The sequence below is a fragment of the Rhinopithecus roxellana genome, chromosome 4 (assembly GCF_007565055.1).
Source record: "Rhinopithecus roxellana isolate Shanxi Qingling chromosome 4, ASM756505v1, whole genome shotgun sequence".
Lineage (NCBI taxonomy): Eukaryota > Metazoa > Chordata > Mammalia > Primates > Cercopithecidae > Rhinopithecus > Rhinopithecus roxellana.
Window position 1 is genome coordinate 1,279,363 of NC_044552.1, and position 16,544 is coordinate 1,295,906.

General features: G+C 40.6%; 1 protein-coding gene across 2 annotated transcripts in view; it reads right to left on the reverse strand.

Annotated features, from left to right (window-relative positions):
* The window catches only part of RNF144B (ring finger protein 144B), a 79,758-nt gene extending 68,050 nt beyond the window's left edge, over positions 1-11,708 (reverse strand). For both annotated transcript variants that reach the window (XM_030929480.1, XM_010352701.2), the window contains exon 1: positions 11,425-11,708. The gene's annotated coding sequence lies outside the window, so the exon portion shown is untranslated. The remainder of the gene's footprint in view (positions 1-11,424) is intronic.
* Positions 11,709-16,544: the final 4,836 nt, after the last annotated feature.

Here is a 16,544-nt window from a genome sequence, read left to right on the forward strand (position 1 = left end):
TACATATAGCAAAACATCACACTGTATACTGCAAATGTAACTTGTCAGTTATACCTTAATAAAGGTGGGCGGCGGGAAATGTCACTATGAGCAAACATATTTAGGAGTTGCATCACGACAATCAATTCAACAGAATTGATTCAATTCAAAAAGTACTTAAAAATAGAATGTCATTCAAAAAGTTAAACAAAGAGGTAACATATGATCCAGCAATTCCACTTCTGGGTATATATCCAAAAGAACTGAAAGCAGGGTCTCAAAGAGAAATTTGTACACCCATGTTCATAGCAACATTATTCATAATAGCCAAACAGTGGAGGTGACCCAAGTGTCCATCAACAGAAGAAAGGCTAGGCGCAGTGGCTCACGCCTGTAATCCCAGCACTGTGGGAGGCCAAGGCAGGTGAATCACTTGAAGTCAGGAGTTCAAGACCAGCCTGGCCAACATGGTGAAACCTTGTCTCTACTAAAAATACAAAATTACAAAAAATACAAAAATACAAGGCACAGTGGCACATCTGTAATCCCAGCTACGCAGGACGCTGAGGTGGGAGAATCACTTGAACCCAGGAGGCAGAGGTTGCAATCTTGACTCCAAGATTGCGCCACCGCCCTCCAGCCTGGGTGACAGAATGAAACTTCATCTCAAAAAATAAAAAAAAAAGACAGAAGAACAAACAAAATGTGGTATATACATACATACAATGGAATAAAAGGAAATAAAATTCTGACACATGCTACAACATGGATGAACCTTGAAGACATCACCTAACTGAAATAAACCAGACAGAAAATCAAATATTATATGATTCCACTTAAATGAGGTACCTAGAGTAGTCAAATTCTGAGAGACAAAAAGTAGAATAGAGATTACCAGTGACCAGTAGGAGGGGGAAATGAAGAGTTACTGTTTGTGGGGTTTTCCTCCTAGAGACAGGGTCTCTCTCTGTTGTCCAGGCTTGAGTGCAGTGGAACAATCATAGCTCACTGCAGCCTCGAACTCCTGGGCTGACATGACCCTCCTGGCTCCACCTCCCGAGTCACGATACGCTTCCTCACCTGGCATGTTCAATGGGTACAGAACTTCTGCTTGGGATGATGAAATAATTGTTTTCCTCATTTTATAGATTAATTGTGGTACTGAGAAGTTAGGTAATCTGCCAGAGTTCTCAGACCTTGTACATGGCAGAGCAGAATACAATCCTCAACCTTCTGAGGCCACCAAGCCCAGTGCCAGATCCATTACACCAGAGCTGCCTTACGTGGATATCACATGAACAGATGAAGCAGGGAAAGAAAGGAGGAAGGGGGACAGAAAGAGGAAAAGAGAGTTGGAAGTCTATGACTACAGTTATCCTTAAGGTCAAAGCTGTACAGGAACAAAATTTGTCTCTACACATAGCATGACTATGGGAAAAGATATCTTTAGATGAAAAATAAAAACTGCTGGCAAAGTTCCTCTACTAGTTTTTATTCTGAATCTTTATCTTTAACAGAGACTAAATAATTGTGAAAATAATTTCTCTACATATTCATATTTTATATCACATCAGGACATTTCATGTTCTGATTAAACAAAAGCAAAATCCTATAGTTCTTACTATTTTTAAAGAGTGGCCAATTCTAATAAATTCTACCATAGAAATAATTGCAAATATACCTTCCCCTACAAGAACCAAGTTCTTTTCCTCTTAATTTTCGGACAAAAGAAATTACAGGTAATAATTTGCTACCTAGTCCCACAATAGCTTAAAGTCTCAATATGTAAGTACAAAAGTACTAAAACAAGGAGGGGAAAATCAAATTCGGTTAGATGGAGAGGAAAAAAAAAATAAATGAGATATTTGCTTGTCAATCTGTCCACATTCACTTTCTTAATGTCATACCAGAAAGTCAACAACTACTAACTCTAGCAACCTGAAGCATTTAAGGTTTTTCACCTACTCCTAGCACTCAGTACCAGAAAACCTGATTCAAAATAATTAAATAGGAAGCTAACTAATGGTTAGTTTCCATGTGGAAGGCATGGTTTTTTCTCAGCAAAGGCCCGATAAAGTTCAAGACACGGCGTTGTTCCTTTAACTACTGAGGAGCTGTCATCCAAGAGCAAATTAAATTCAAATAGACCTGCACGACGAATTCAGGATTTTGAGTTTTTTTAAAAAACCTCTCTTTATGATAAACACAGGGGTAAAAATGAATGACTTTATCTTTTCCTTCCTCCCAGTTCATGCTTAAACAACTATCATTAGCTTGTGTCTCCAATACTCCCCGGCTCATGGCACACAGTCTCACCGACTTCCCCAACTGCTGTCTTCTCATCTCTACATTCTCAACACTGCTTCACTGCTTATGCAACCTATTCTGAATTATCTTTCTTTCAAAAGAAATCCCAAGTAAAACAACAAGAATAAACGTGGTAGTAAATGCTTCCTGAGTAGGGGAAAAGGGGTAATGACACAGGACAGAACCACTCCACACCCCAAATGTCAAATACACTTAGCCATTTGTATCTGGTGTGAATAGTCAATCCTGATGTTCTGATCTAGCGAGAGATCTAGGTACTCTTCAAGAAATCCAAGTATTTCTCAGTCTTACTCTCTATTTTTTTTTTTAGAAGGAAACATTAAACAGGCTAAAGTTTTAATGTACTCTTGAAAAACAAAGACATAATTGGATACCTCTTAGAAATTAATTGGATACTCTTGAAAGACATATTGGATTCCTCTAATAATACCTCAATTATTATCCATAATTGAATACCTATAATTAGATATTTCTTAGAAATAGTCTTCTTTTGAAGGCAGAACTAAAAATTGTGGTAATCAAGACCATGTGAAACATAATTATCTCTACTATAAACAGTAAGTTTTTACTCCTTAAAACTAAGGAGTTACATGCCTATAGGCTATGAAGTCAAAGTTATAAAATATACATATAATGTAAAAATATTTTTGTAATAGAAAAACCTTTACATAGCAGAGATGCATTTTTTTTAAAAAAAAAATTCCAAGCATTCCAAACAGGCAGGACTTGTGACTCAGTGACATAGAGGAAAAAAGTTACATATTTCATCTCTTTGAGATATGAACAATTCAAAATGCTTCTTCAAAGAGTGATTTAGAGGAATAACACCAATTCCCTAAGGCAATGGCTCTCAGACATTTTTCAAGCAATGAACTTTCAGAAAAAACAAAAATCGTAGTCAAACCACCACTGTATAAAAGGATTCAGGTAGACAAGTGCCAGCACCCAAGAGTGGGTGTCTAGAGCCAGTCCCCTTGACCTTCCCCACTCAGCAGCCCCCCAGCCACCATCACAGAAGCCTAAACCTGCACCATGCACAGATTAAAAACCAACCCTTTCGTTTTTCACTTTGGGCAAAACCAACAATGAATGTTGAAAACATGAATGAAATGCAGTGAGCACTTCATTAAAAAAAAAAAAAAAAAAGAATATCAAACAAGAAATCCTTTCACCATTGTCATTGCAAAATGAGCTCTTCAAGCAGTAAACAGGAGAATCCTGAAAGCCTCTAATGGATTTCCTCACACCTGAGATGCCTGTGAATGGCTCCAAGGTTTCCTTGCATTTCTTCCTTTGTGTCATATTAAGTCTTCACAGCATGAAACCCCCAATAGTAGAGCCTCAGGAAGCTCAGGACATTTGATAACACACTCCCAGCTCCTCCTGTCCCTCCCATCAGGCCACAACTTCACAGGGGCACAGGTAATTCACATCCACTCCCCTCCAGGTTTCAAGAAAGTCTTCACTCCAGAGAGAGGCTAACTCACTCTTACTGCCTCATACCTCACATTTCTATCAAAAATAAGAAAGTGACTTGAATTGTCCACCCTACCACTTGATTTTAAAAGCTAACAATTATAATTACTTTTACAGTGATTATAGATGTGGCTGTGCCTCTCATTGAGTGTCAAGAACCCCTTGTGAAAAGAATTTTGGCAGAGAATGCAGGGAGCACCTTGGAAAGCAAAGAAATCTGACAGCTGCCTTTCAAGTTTACACATTCTAAGGTTGGTAGCAGGTATCACTTGCTTACATATTCCTAATCATAGAACAAGACAAATTGGTTGGGGCCATGTAAGGAAGGAAAGCCATTCTAAAACGTCTGAGTTTGCACTAAATTACCAGGAAAGGAGAACCAGCAGTTCTACGTGCTCTATGTTTCTCTTGCATTATAAAGTGTTCATTATATGAGAAGCAAGTACTATCTGATAGGAAAGAATAGAAAGTCACCTTCTCCCTCATGTGTTTTCATTAGAATTGCCAAAGAAAGGAATACTTCAGCACAGGATGCATAAGGAATTTTCATATTCTGCTGGTGGCCTGAAAAAGCAATCTGCTACAAAAATGCAAATGATGGGAGAGCCAACATTAAAAGCCCTTTTTTTTTTTTTTTTTTTTTTTGGCGGGGCGGGTAGGGGACGGAGTCTCGCTCTATCGTCCACGCCAGAGTGCAGTGGCACGATCTCAGCTCACTGCAACCTCCGCCTCCCAGGTTCAACTGATTCTCCTGCCTCAGCCTTCCAAGTAGATGGGATTTCAGGTATCCGCCACCATGCCAGGCTAATTTTTGTATTTTTAGTAGAGTCGAAATTTCACCATATTTACCAAGCTGGTCTTGAACTCCTGACCTCATGATCCGCCCACCTCAACCTCCCAAAGTGCTGGAATTACAGGTGTAAGCCACCGTGCTCAGCCATTCAAAGTATTTTTAACCAATGTAGTTTATGTCTGTTTGATTATCCAAAATCAACAGTTATTCCCTTACACAAAAAGATAGTGTAATTGGAAGGGATAATGTTTTATTAGGATACTTACCCTAATTATTATTAGGACACTTATCCCTAATTATTTTGGAATTTTTACATTATTATGCAGAAGCTTTAACATTTGGAGAAACTGCTAAAGCACAACTAAGGAGACTAAGAGAAATAGAAAGCTACTAAAATGAATCAACTGGATCTTACTGATGTCACAGGATATTAATGTAAATAAAAATCCAGTTGATCTGCACTGAGGTCTTAATTCCAAGCTATGCTATGAAATTCTAAGAGTTACTCAAGTACAGGGGACAAAACAGAAAAGGAGACATATGAATACTCTCAAGGTGTTTATATGCCTTTGCAAGACTTGGAGTCATCGCTGTGAAGTAACTAGAATAACAGATATGAATGCATAAATATGAAAGTGAGGTAGCAAAGGGGAAAGTTTTCAAGAAGGGTGGGTGGTGATGAAGAAAGGCTGAAGTGTTGCCTTGTAAAATGGAGACATATTCTCGGGAAGCTAATATTCTAATAAAGCAGAAAAAGAGAGCAATCTAAAGGCTCCATCCTTGCCTTGTTAGGAAAGTTCTCCTCATACCAGCTAAGAACACACCAGGCAACCAGTTTCCACTCAACACAATCTGAAAATCAGCATTATGTTGATCTTGGTACTTCTGCCCAATAGAGTGGTTTAGTTAGCTACTGGTTCCTTTTCCTAACAGAAACTATTAGTGAACCCAATGGTACTAATTGAGTCTAGTATAAAGTGTTGACCATTATCAGCCATTAGCTGAAGTTCTACCCTAAATACAATCTAAATACAATGGCAGGGTGACCTGCTGGCTGGTAGCAGTAGCAAAAGCAATGAAGGAAGCGAGGGCTTATGGTAAACCTCCTTTGTGGCCAGTGCTGTAGCTCTACTCTCTGCTGGTATCACCAACCATCTATCTGGTCATTCAAGGACAAGATGAACCAGCGTACATCCTTTCAATCAGAAAAACAGTTCTAATGTATGCCCTGAGAGGACCTGAACAAATGGAAACATAGGCTTCCCCTCTTGTAGTCAGGGAACTGCAATTACTCAAATATATTGTATATCTATTAATTACTTTTTTTTTTGAGATGGAGTCTCTCTCTGTCTCCAAGCTGGAGTGTAGTGGTGTGATCTTGGCTCACTGCAAGCTCCATCTCCTGGTTTCACACCATTCTCCTGCCTCAGTCTCCTGAGTAGCTGGGACTACAGGCGCCCGCCACCATGCCCAGCTAATTTTTTGTATTTTTTAGTAGAGACGGGTTTTCATCGTGTTAGCCAGGATGCTCTCGATCTCCTGACCTCATGATCCGCCCTTTTTAAAAGAATAATGCTGAAACCCAATGAGTACATACATGGTATCACACATGACATAAGTTGTCATTATTTGAAAAAATAAAATAGATTAGAAAATATCCTCGAGCATAAGCAAACCCAGGAAATATTTAGGTCTCAGACGTAAGAAAGTAAATATTCACCTATTCAGGCTCTGTGAAGTAGCAGTATTGTATCACTGTGCCTCCTGTAGTAGGGAAGAGGACTTCTGATTTCTCTCCACTGTTTCAAGGTTTAAAGTGCTCAAAAACCACTTTAGTCTACAATTGCTTACTTTTAACATCGTCATCTCAACAGTTTCTAGGATGGCAATGAGATCACAACTTTATAACTTGGTGACTATTACCTTCTCAAAATGGAACTGACATGCAAACATAGCTCTATTAACCTTTTTGTAGGTTAAAAAAAAAAGTAGGTACTTCATCAGGAAGGAGAAGCATCTTAAAGTATTAGCAATAACTGTTTTGTGAACAGTGTCTTTGCTTCTTGAAATTAGGTTATGAATGAAGTCTGTTACAACTAATTTAGTGAGATCTAATATTTTTTCCCACAAAATATATATTGGTGCTGATATCCAAGCATGGCCAACAATGTACATGACGTTGTGATAAGCTAAACTCCAGAGGACAGAACATCTGGCACATCTAGTTTTTTGTTTTGGTTTGTTGTTTTTTTTTTTTTTTGAGACGGAGTCTCGCTCTGTCGCCCAGAGCTGCAGTGCAGTGGTGCTGTCTCAGCTCGCTGCAAGCTCTGCCTCCTGGGTTCACGCCATTCTCCTGCCTCAGCCTCCCGAGTAGCTGAGACCACAGGTGCCTGCCACCACACCTGGCTAACTTTTTGTATTTCTTTTTTTAATAGAGATGGGGTTTCACTGTGTTAGCCAGGATGGTCTCGATCTACTGACCTCGTGATCCGCCTGCCTCGGCCTCCCAAAGTGCTGGGATTACAGGCGTGAGCCACTGAGCCTGGCCCTTGGCACATCTAGTTTTAACATTTGCAAAATGCTATTCCTTTTTTTTTTTTGAGACGGAGTCTGACTCTGTCCCCTAGGTTGGAGTGCAGCCGCGAGATCTCGGCTCACTGCAAGCTCCGCCTCCTGGGTTCACGCCATTCTCCTGCCTCAGCCTCCCAAGTAGCTGGGACTACAGGTGACCGTCACCACGCCTGGCTAATTTTTTGTATTTTTAGTAGAGATGGGGTTTCACCGTGTTAGCCAGGATGGTCTTGATCTCCTGACCTCATGATCCGCCCACCTCAGCCTCCCAAAGTGCTGGGATTACAGGCATGAGCCACCACACCTGGCTCCTTTTTCTTAAAAGCACATTTCTTCTTACCTTCTTTCCATGTTCTCATTACACTACAGGGTAAGGCCCAAGAGGCAGAAATCCAAATCCAGTTTTCCAAACAATATAAACTTATCAAAGAAGGTAGGAGTGAATATGAGAATAATAGCTCCATGATATTTTTGGCATGGCAATTTTGCATTTATCATGGTAGCTACCTCTTCAATATCACCACTGTGCCTTGCCCACTCCTATTTTAATCAGTGGTTCCCTGCCTCCCACAATTATTCACACAGCCCTGCTAAATAATTCTCTTCCTTCTGCCTGGCATAACAACAAAGCTCAGAAGCAGGAAGGAATGCCACTTAAAGGCAGGTCAGACAATGATGTAATTAACCGATCAAGGAGAAGTGGTATTTCAAAGAGCCTTACAGAGCAAGACCCAGGCTGATTTCTTGGGTCAGGACATTACCAGAAAACCGGAGCCGCTAAAGCAAGAATATCTAAATCAAAAATTTTTTCAAATGAATAAAAGCATGTGCCAATATTACCCCCTCCTGTGAAAGTTAAAAGTTTCATATAGAAATTTTAATTAAAAACAAATTGGAAACCAGTTTGGAAGAGGAATCTTCATCCCACCTGAGCAAAGTGCAGGTGTAGATTTTTGTATGTCCTTGCCAATTAATTTCCTATAACAGGAATTTATCATGAAGGAAACAAAGACAACACACAAAGTTAGGTGCTAGGGATGTAAAGGACGTAAAGGTGATTACACCCAGCTCCTACTTATTAAGAGTCAACTAGTTGAGGTTTTCAACAGAGGATTTCATTTAATTATATGCAGGAGAATCTGTGGGTTTAAGGTTTCAGCCACAAGTCCAACAGAGAGAAATGAATTGTCTTGTTCTATCTTCCCAAGAAAAACAAAGAACAAGTTGATGAAGGGCTGGGACTCAAACTCGTGACTTCAAAAGATTTAAAAAACAATGGGACATGGCTTTCAAAGTATGCTCTTAATAAATACTATAAGCCATGTGATCAGAAGTATCTCCAGCTATGAATAAGAAAAGTGTATTTCACTTAGATTGTTGTGTTTTGCATTCAAGAAAGAGATCTGATCATAGATGAGAAGCTCCTCATTCCATGTTGCAGAAGCATTGGTCATTTTTACTCATTTAATACATAGTTATCCATTTTTTAATAACCATTATGGTATGATGCATTAGGTTCCAAAGTACTCACCAACTAGGTAAATAGCAAATGCCAAAGTTAATACAACTAAAACTTTAGTCCAAGACCTCCCACATACACCTAAAGGTAAAAAATATGAATTAAAATATTTATATAAATTAATTTAGGTGTCATATACCTCTTTGGCTGCTTAATGGTCAAAGGGTCAAGGTAACACTACCAATAAAATTAAGATGATTGAGGTGACAAACATCAAAGTACTTTTTATAATCTGGCAAAGCAACGTGAATTAAGAACTACCACTCTAGACCCAAGTCACTTCTGAGCTTATAAGAATTTCTTCAGGACACAGACCACATCTTAGCCATCTTTATATCCCAGCCTCTAACATAGCACCTAGCAAATCACAGTCACTCAGTAGTAGAGTAGATAATTTTTCTGATTGTTCGTGGAGGAGAGAAAATATTAAAGGCCTGGTTCTCATCCGTATTCACTTCCAGAAATTCGCAAGCTGAAAATATTGACCATTTGTTGTAGGCAAGGAGCTTCTATAAATTAAGGTAGGCACCTCTGAAAGAAATGTTTCAGTACTTAAGGGCAATGGCCACAGATACCTATTCCCCAAAGCCCAAGTGAAAAGCATGACTTGTCTGGCAGCTTGGCCCTTTTCCCACACCCAAAATAATCAGTTGCATAAAGTAAGCTTAGTCCCAAAACTGCTCGGACTTTGTTTCTTCACTAACATCTGGGTTCAGCATGATTCCTGACCTCTATTTCAAACTGGAGATTTCAAACTCTAAGAACTTCACTCACCAAGAAAGTAATGTCACAGTCAAGGCCAGGGGAAACAAAGAAGCCAGGATTAGCAGAAATACTTCAGAGAAAGGATTCTGACAAACATATAAATGTTTCTAAATGTCTAAAATATTGAAATGACTTTTCAAGAAGGAAATTTTAAGTGTACCTCCTCAGATGAAAAATATTCATACTACTGAAGAGAAAGATGTTTTTCAGGAAGTTAAATGGTCATACCAGGTAGATAAAATAAGCTTTTTCTTCCCAGAGAGAGCATACTTTTCTCTCTGCTGTAGAGTTTGGCTCCGAAAACCTGGTTCACAATCTGAGACCCAAAAACTGATTATTTTAAAAAGACATGTCTTAAGCTGACCTAGTTTGGAAGCCTGAATGCCTTTAAATTGCCAATGAACTGAAACCATTCATGAGAATGGGGCTTTTGAATGCTGAGAATGTTCTTTGGGGCTCAGCACAAAGATATTTGGCATAGATGACTGTAAATATTTGTAAAACTCTGGGTAAATGGGCAGGATTTGACCACACTCAAGCCCTACTTCCAGCACAGTAGTGTAGGAGAAAGTTATCTAGGGTGATTGGGTTTGGGGTTTTGGGGGGTTTTTTTGGTTGAGTTTTGTTTGTTTTAAATAAAAAGCCAAGCAACCCAATTCTACTACTCAACATCTTTTTCACATTCACTATACATGTTTACTTTTTTTGAATCATCAAGATCATTAATTAGTCAGTCAGAGACTAGTTTCGAAACTGAGGTTTTACCCTTTTCCACTTTTCTAAGTTTATGCCCACTACAAAAATCAAAAATAAAATAAAAATGCTAGTCAAAGGTGTGCAAGGGCAGAGTAGGAGTTGTATGAAACCATGACCTTGGATTTCATAATACGATTATCTACAAGTGGCTTTGTGGATCTGCTATAGGTTTTTCTCCCCCTCAAGATAGTTTCAGAAGTATTTAAGGCACTGCTACCCATGAAAAGGACCCAGGTTGTGAAGGAAAGATAAACTAAGGGAAGGAGGGACTCACAGAGGCATTAGATGTGAAAGGGACCAAGAGGCTCATTTCAGTGAAAGCTGCGGCAGACAGATACTCTAATTAGCCAGCGACTCAGTTAGGACTGGCTAGGTTCCTTTTGCCTCTTACCCACACCCTAAAAACTGAGTCATCCCAAAGTTCATTTATTTTGCTTCTGGGCACAGACACCCCCTAATCTGCTTCTTCAGAAATGTTACATACATTGTTATTTAATTTATACCTCTCAATGTTCAAATAAACGTCCAGAAATGCGAAATCGGAAGAGCAGAGATAGTCCTGTTAAGAACCTCAGAGCTAATGTTTTGATAAGATACATGTGGCAGAAAGCAATACGAAACTGACAGTCTGTTATGGGAACATGAAGAAAGAACATTTCCCCGAGAAGGGAATTAATTTCTGGGAAAACTTTATGTGAAGAGTATATATGCCTGAGGAGTAGACTTACAGCAGGATCCTTGAAACTCATGAGAAAAACAAAAGATGTTCTAGAAAGAATAAGCAAAAGATACCTTTTCCCTGTAGAAACGACAATCAATTCGAGTTTTACTTAAATTTGAGAATGGCTCTTGTAGAATCAAGAGTTTCACTGTTTAATCAGCAATTACCTGATAAAATAAGCACTATAATGCATAATCCGAGATTATGCCAACTTTTGGTCTCCCCTTAAGACCTAGGGAGAGGTCTGGTCAAATCTTGGATTCTATAATACATTCTATTATAGAAACTGTTTTATTAGAAATGAAACTACTTTCCTTTAACAAAGGCATTTTGCTTTTAAGTTAACAGGTGTTTAAGGCATTCAGAATGAATTCAGTTCTGTATGGTTTGAGCACTAGAGACAGAAAATCGAAAAATCATGGTGTCACAGATAGTCTCCTGTCCTTTTCCCTTAGTCCAGCAATACCATTCCGGTCTTGCAACGCCTGTAGCCTTTAAAAAGCTCGCTAAACCTACCTGGCAGGAGACCTGCGTTCCTCCGCCGCCGGGCTTCTCAGTAGCCGCCCTCGAGCTCACCGCCAGTCCGGGCTGCTGGCACACCGGACAGGAGGAGCTCTTTCATTCTCTCTGTCTTTCCTCCGTGCTCTGCGGCTGACAGCTTTACACTTTGCAAGACTGCAACAGGACTCGCACTCCCAGACCTACGGGTCGGGAGGAGGCGGAGTCCCCGACTGCCTCCAAGTCTTGACTGGCAGCTGCGATGCCCGGGAACATTGCAGCGCGAGCGTGGGGCACAGCTCGCCAGCAGCAGCGGTAGCAGCGCGTTTATTTATACAGGAAGCTCAGGCGCCGCACTTCCTACTTCCCATCTGGGTCGTACTTCAGCTGCAGGTGATGGCCTTAACCCTATCCCAACCCGGGCGCGCTGCACCGGCTCTACTACTTGTCAGGACCTGTCTCTTGTTCTCCAGGGACCGCTATTGCAGGAATTCATAGCAGCGGGTGCAGGCAGCTGCCCCTAGCGCCCTTCTCCTGCCCAGACAGGGACAGCTCACCTCTTGGCCTTCAGCGCCTGCTACCTCTCTGTCTGTACATATCCTCACAGGCCACCTTTCTTTATTTTCTCCCTCCTTCCCAGCTCTTTAAATCTCTTTCTTCTAACAGCCCAGACCTGCCTTCCCACATGGCAGACAACTGTTTTATAGAAACACTTCCCATGCACATCTCATCAAAAAACAGCTTGTATCTGACTGGTCCTTTTGCATCTAATGATGAAATTAGAATACCTGTGAATCAAATCGGGAATAATCTTAGTTTACCTCGTAAAATAGAGACACTTCTTGATGAAACAATGATTTCACTTGAAGTGCTTTGTAACTTAACTGGTCGTACCCTCAATTAAACAGAAATGTAACAAAATAATCTAGAAGCTGTGAGGTATTATGAAGTGCTTCCTTGCTCCAAAACCTTGGACATTTCATTTGTGTGACCTTCATAATGAATCGCATACCTACTCACTAAGATCGAAATCACCTAAGTATGCTGAGCATTGCCATTTAGGAATGTCGCTCTGACACAGGAAGCTGTGTTCACTCTGCAACCCCTCTCTACTTTTGCAACCACTGTCAGGAATATGCTTCCTAAAAGGAAAGGACTCACAGGCCCTTTGTGGAAAGGATCTGTGTGCGCCAACGGGCACCATTCCAAACGACACAAGCAAACACTGCTTCTCAGCCCTCCAAGTGGAAGAAAACCTCTAGGTCAAAGCGAAGGACTGAAGAACACAGTGTATCTACATGTGCCATGCTAGGACAGGCAGGAGGACCAGCTCACCAGTTAGGTAGGAGGAGAAAAAGGACAGGGGCAATAAGATGGTAAGAGAACCCAAAGTAAGATATTTGAGCTTGAAAAGTCTTCCTAGCTATTTTAGCAAATAACCTGATTTTAAAGATAAGTAAATTGGGCTGGGCATGGTGGCTCACGTCTGTAATCCCAACACTTTGGGAGGTCAAGGCAGTCAGATCATCTGGGATTAGGAGTTCAAGACCAGCCTGGCCAACATGGTGAAACCCCGTCTCTACTAAAAATACAAAAAAGTAGCCGGGCGCCTATAATCTCAGCTTCTTGGGAGGCTGAGGCAGGAGAATCACTTGAACCTAGGAGGCAGAGGTTGCAGTGAGCCGAGATTGTGCCATGGCACTCCAGCCTGGACAACAAGAGTGAAACTATGTCTCCAAAAAAAAAAAAAAAAAAGAAAAAGAATAAGGAAACTGATGTCCAGGGAGATTTTTAAGAGATTGGCCCAAACGAGACACAGGCCAAGCTAGAATGAAACCTAAATCTGAGTTACATGAGGAAGGTGAATGTTAATGAAAACCATCCCAAAGGATGTCCAACCTTCAGACTGAGCAATGGCTTAGCTTCTGAGATAATCTATTTCAAGGCATTTTCTTGGCATAGTGACCATTTTGGTGGACAGGAACTAGGAAAGATAAAGCATCCTCTAATAGGTTAGTTTATTTGTTGGTGTTGACGCAAATCTCCTGAGCCTTCAACCAAAGTTCAATACAGAGTCCACTTTTCAAATTACCATTCATAAATGATAATCTCTTGTTAACAGGATAAGGGAAGAAGCTGCTGCCAATATGAATGAGAACATAAGTTAAGCACGAATAGTGCTGCCTATTATCCCAAATATTTTGCACAACTGAGGAACATCACCACTGATTATTTTCAACCATGCAACTATGCAAATTTTTTAAAATTGCAGTCAAAATTTAATAAGACTAAATAAACATGATGAATGCTATAATATTATATGAACAAACTCTCTCAGATCTTCCTAAGGAGTCTACAGTGTGAATGGATATTCATTCTCTGGAGCATTTATTGATCTCCTCCCAGACAAGCTGCTAGGTGCTATGAAGATAATGATATTAGAGATGGTCTCCCTGTCCTCAAAGACCTCTCAATCCAGGGAAGGAGTCAGACAAGCAAATCAATTATCAGGGTACTGAGAATTGTACCCAGTGTGTGAGTGATACATGATGTGTGATATGACAGACTTAAGCATGATGTGCTATTGGGAATACAGAGAAGAAGAATTTAAAGGAAAGGAGTTGATGAAAAGAATCAAGTCTTCTCTGAGAAGGTGATTGCATTAATCTGTTCTCACATTGTTATAAAGAAATAACTGAAACTGGGTAATTTATAAAGAAAAGAGGTTCAATTGGCTCATGGTTCTGCAGCTGCATAAGAAGCATGGTGGGGGAGCCCTCAAGGAGGTTACAATCATGGTAGAAGGTGAAGGGGAAGCAGGCATGCATGTCTTATGTGACTGGAGCAGAAGCAAGGTGCGGGGGGAGGGGTGGGGGAAATGCCACACATGTTTAAACAACTAGGTCTCTCAAGAACTTACTGTCACAAAAAACAGCACCAGGAGATGGTGCTAAACCATTTATGAGAACTCTGTCCCTATGGTCCAATTACCTCCCACCAGGCCCCACCTCCAACATCAGGGATCATAATTCGACATGAGATTTGGCTGGAGACACAGATCCAAACCATATCAGTGATTTAAATCTGAGTCTTCAAGTAGCCCAAGAGGGGTGGTAGAGAAGGGTAAACCAGACTGGGCAAACAGCTAAAACAAAGGCTTAGACATAAGACTCCAGGTGAAGCTTTTCATAATTCAGATAGAGCTGATACATCCAGAATAAACAAATGAGGGTCTGAGCTAATGCAGTCACAACTGCCTTGCAAAGGAAGAGAACCAATGGAGAGAGATTTCAAAAATGGAAGTGATGGAACTTGGTATCTGATTAGATGTTATATTAGTCCATTCTCACATCGCTATAAAGACATGCCTGAACCTGGGTAACGTATAAAGAAAAGAGATTTAATTGGCTCACAGTACTGCAGGCTTTATAGGAAGCATGATGCTGGCATCTGCTTGGCCCTCTGGAGAGGCCTGTCACATGGTCAAAGTAGGTGCAAGAGAGCAAGTTGCGGGGTGAGTGTGGGAGGGGGCGGTGCTACACACCTTCTCACAAGAACTCACTCACTATCCCCAGGACAGTACCAAGAGGGGTAGTGCTAAACCATTCATGAGAAATTTGCCCCCATGATGCAATCACCTCCTACCAGGCCCCACCTCCAACAATGAGGATTACATTTCAATATGAGATTTGGGCAGGGACACACATCCAAACTATATCAGATGCAGGGGGATAAGAGAAAAAGAATAGCCCCAACTGCTGGTACCACTAAGAGGGGGAATAAAAGAGAAGTGATAGTAAGGAAACCATGATAATTCAAATTAAGACCTGTAGAATCAGAGATTCCTCTGGGGAATACTGGAAGAACTGACAGTAGGCTACCAACAGAGAGAGATCTAGGGTGGAGAGTCATTTGGGAATTGCCATCATTTAGATAGTGGCCATAGATGAGATTACCAAAAGCTAAGACAACCCACATGCTATAGAGGGAAGCAGAGGCTTTGGTCCTTGGCAAACTCCACTACCCATTCATTATTATGTAACCTTAATGAAGTTATTTAATATACTCAAAACTCAGTTTTCTCATCTATAAAATAGGAATGATGACATTCATCTCACAGGCTGTTGTGAGGGTAAAAGTGGTTTTTTTAAGTAGCTACCATAGTGCCTGATACACGGAGATGCCTGCACAAATCAAATCTCGATGGGCCGGGGTGGTGGTTGGGGTAGAGGCAGTTACTGGCAGCTCCTGGAATTGTGTACTGCACAACCTGCTCAGCTGTACACCATGGTCCTGGCCTGATACACATTAGGAACTCAGTCAGTGTTGTTTATCTAAGAAAGGGAAAGGGGAAGGAAAAGAAAGCGTTAAAAAGAGAACCCAAAAGAACATCAGTATTTAAAGGGTAGGTTAGAAGGAAGTCCTCAAATAAGTCTAAGAAAAAATTGCTTATTTTATACTACAAAAATAAAGGTAGGCCAGGCACAGTGGCTCACACCTGTAATCCTAGCACTTTGGGAAAATCGCATGGCCTAAGCCCAGGCGTTCAAGATTAGCCTTAACACCTGTGATAGTGAGACCCTATCTCTACAAACAATAAGAAATAAATTAACCAGATATGGCGGCACATACCTGTAGTCCCAGCTACCCAAGAGGCTGAGGCAGGAGGATCACTTGAGCCCAGGAGGCTGAGGCTGCCGTGAGCTGTGATCACACCAGTGCACTCCAGCCTGAGCAACAGAGTGAGATCCTGTCTCAAATAAATAAATAAATACATATATTTTTAAAAAAATAAATAAATGTAACACTTCATATTTCAAACTGAGATGTAAAATTCAGACACTACAATCTACAAAAATATTTTTTAACTTTCTGAGCAATGACATAATACAAATCGTTCGCCAGAGACTGTAATCATGTTGACCTTCATCATAACAGGGAATTATTTCCTAATCTGAATTCCAGACCTTTTTTTAAAAAAGCATACAAAATGTTAACATTAATAGTAAGCCATCCAAATTGTATTAATCGGTGGCCAGGCAAGGTGACTCATGCCTGTAATCCTAGCACTTCGGGAGGCCAAGGCAAGTGAATCATGTGAGGTCAGGAGTTCAAGAGTAGCCTGGCCAATGGCTCAC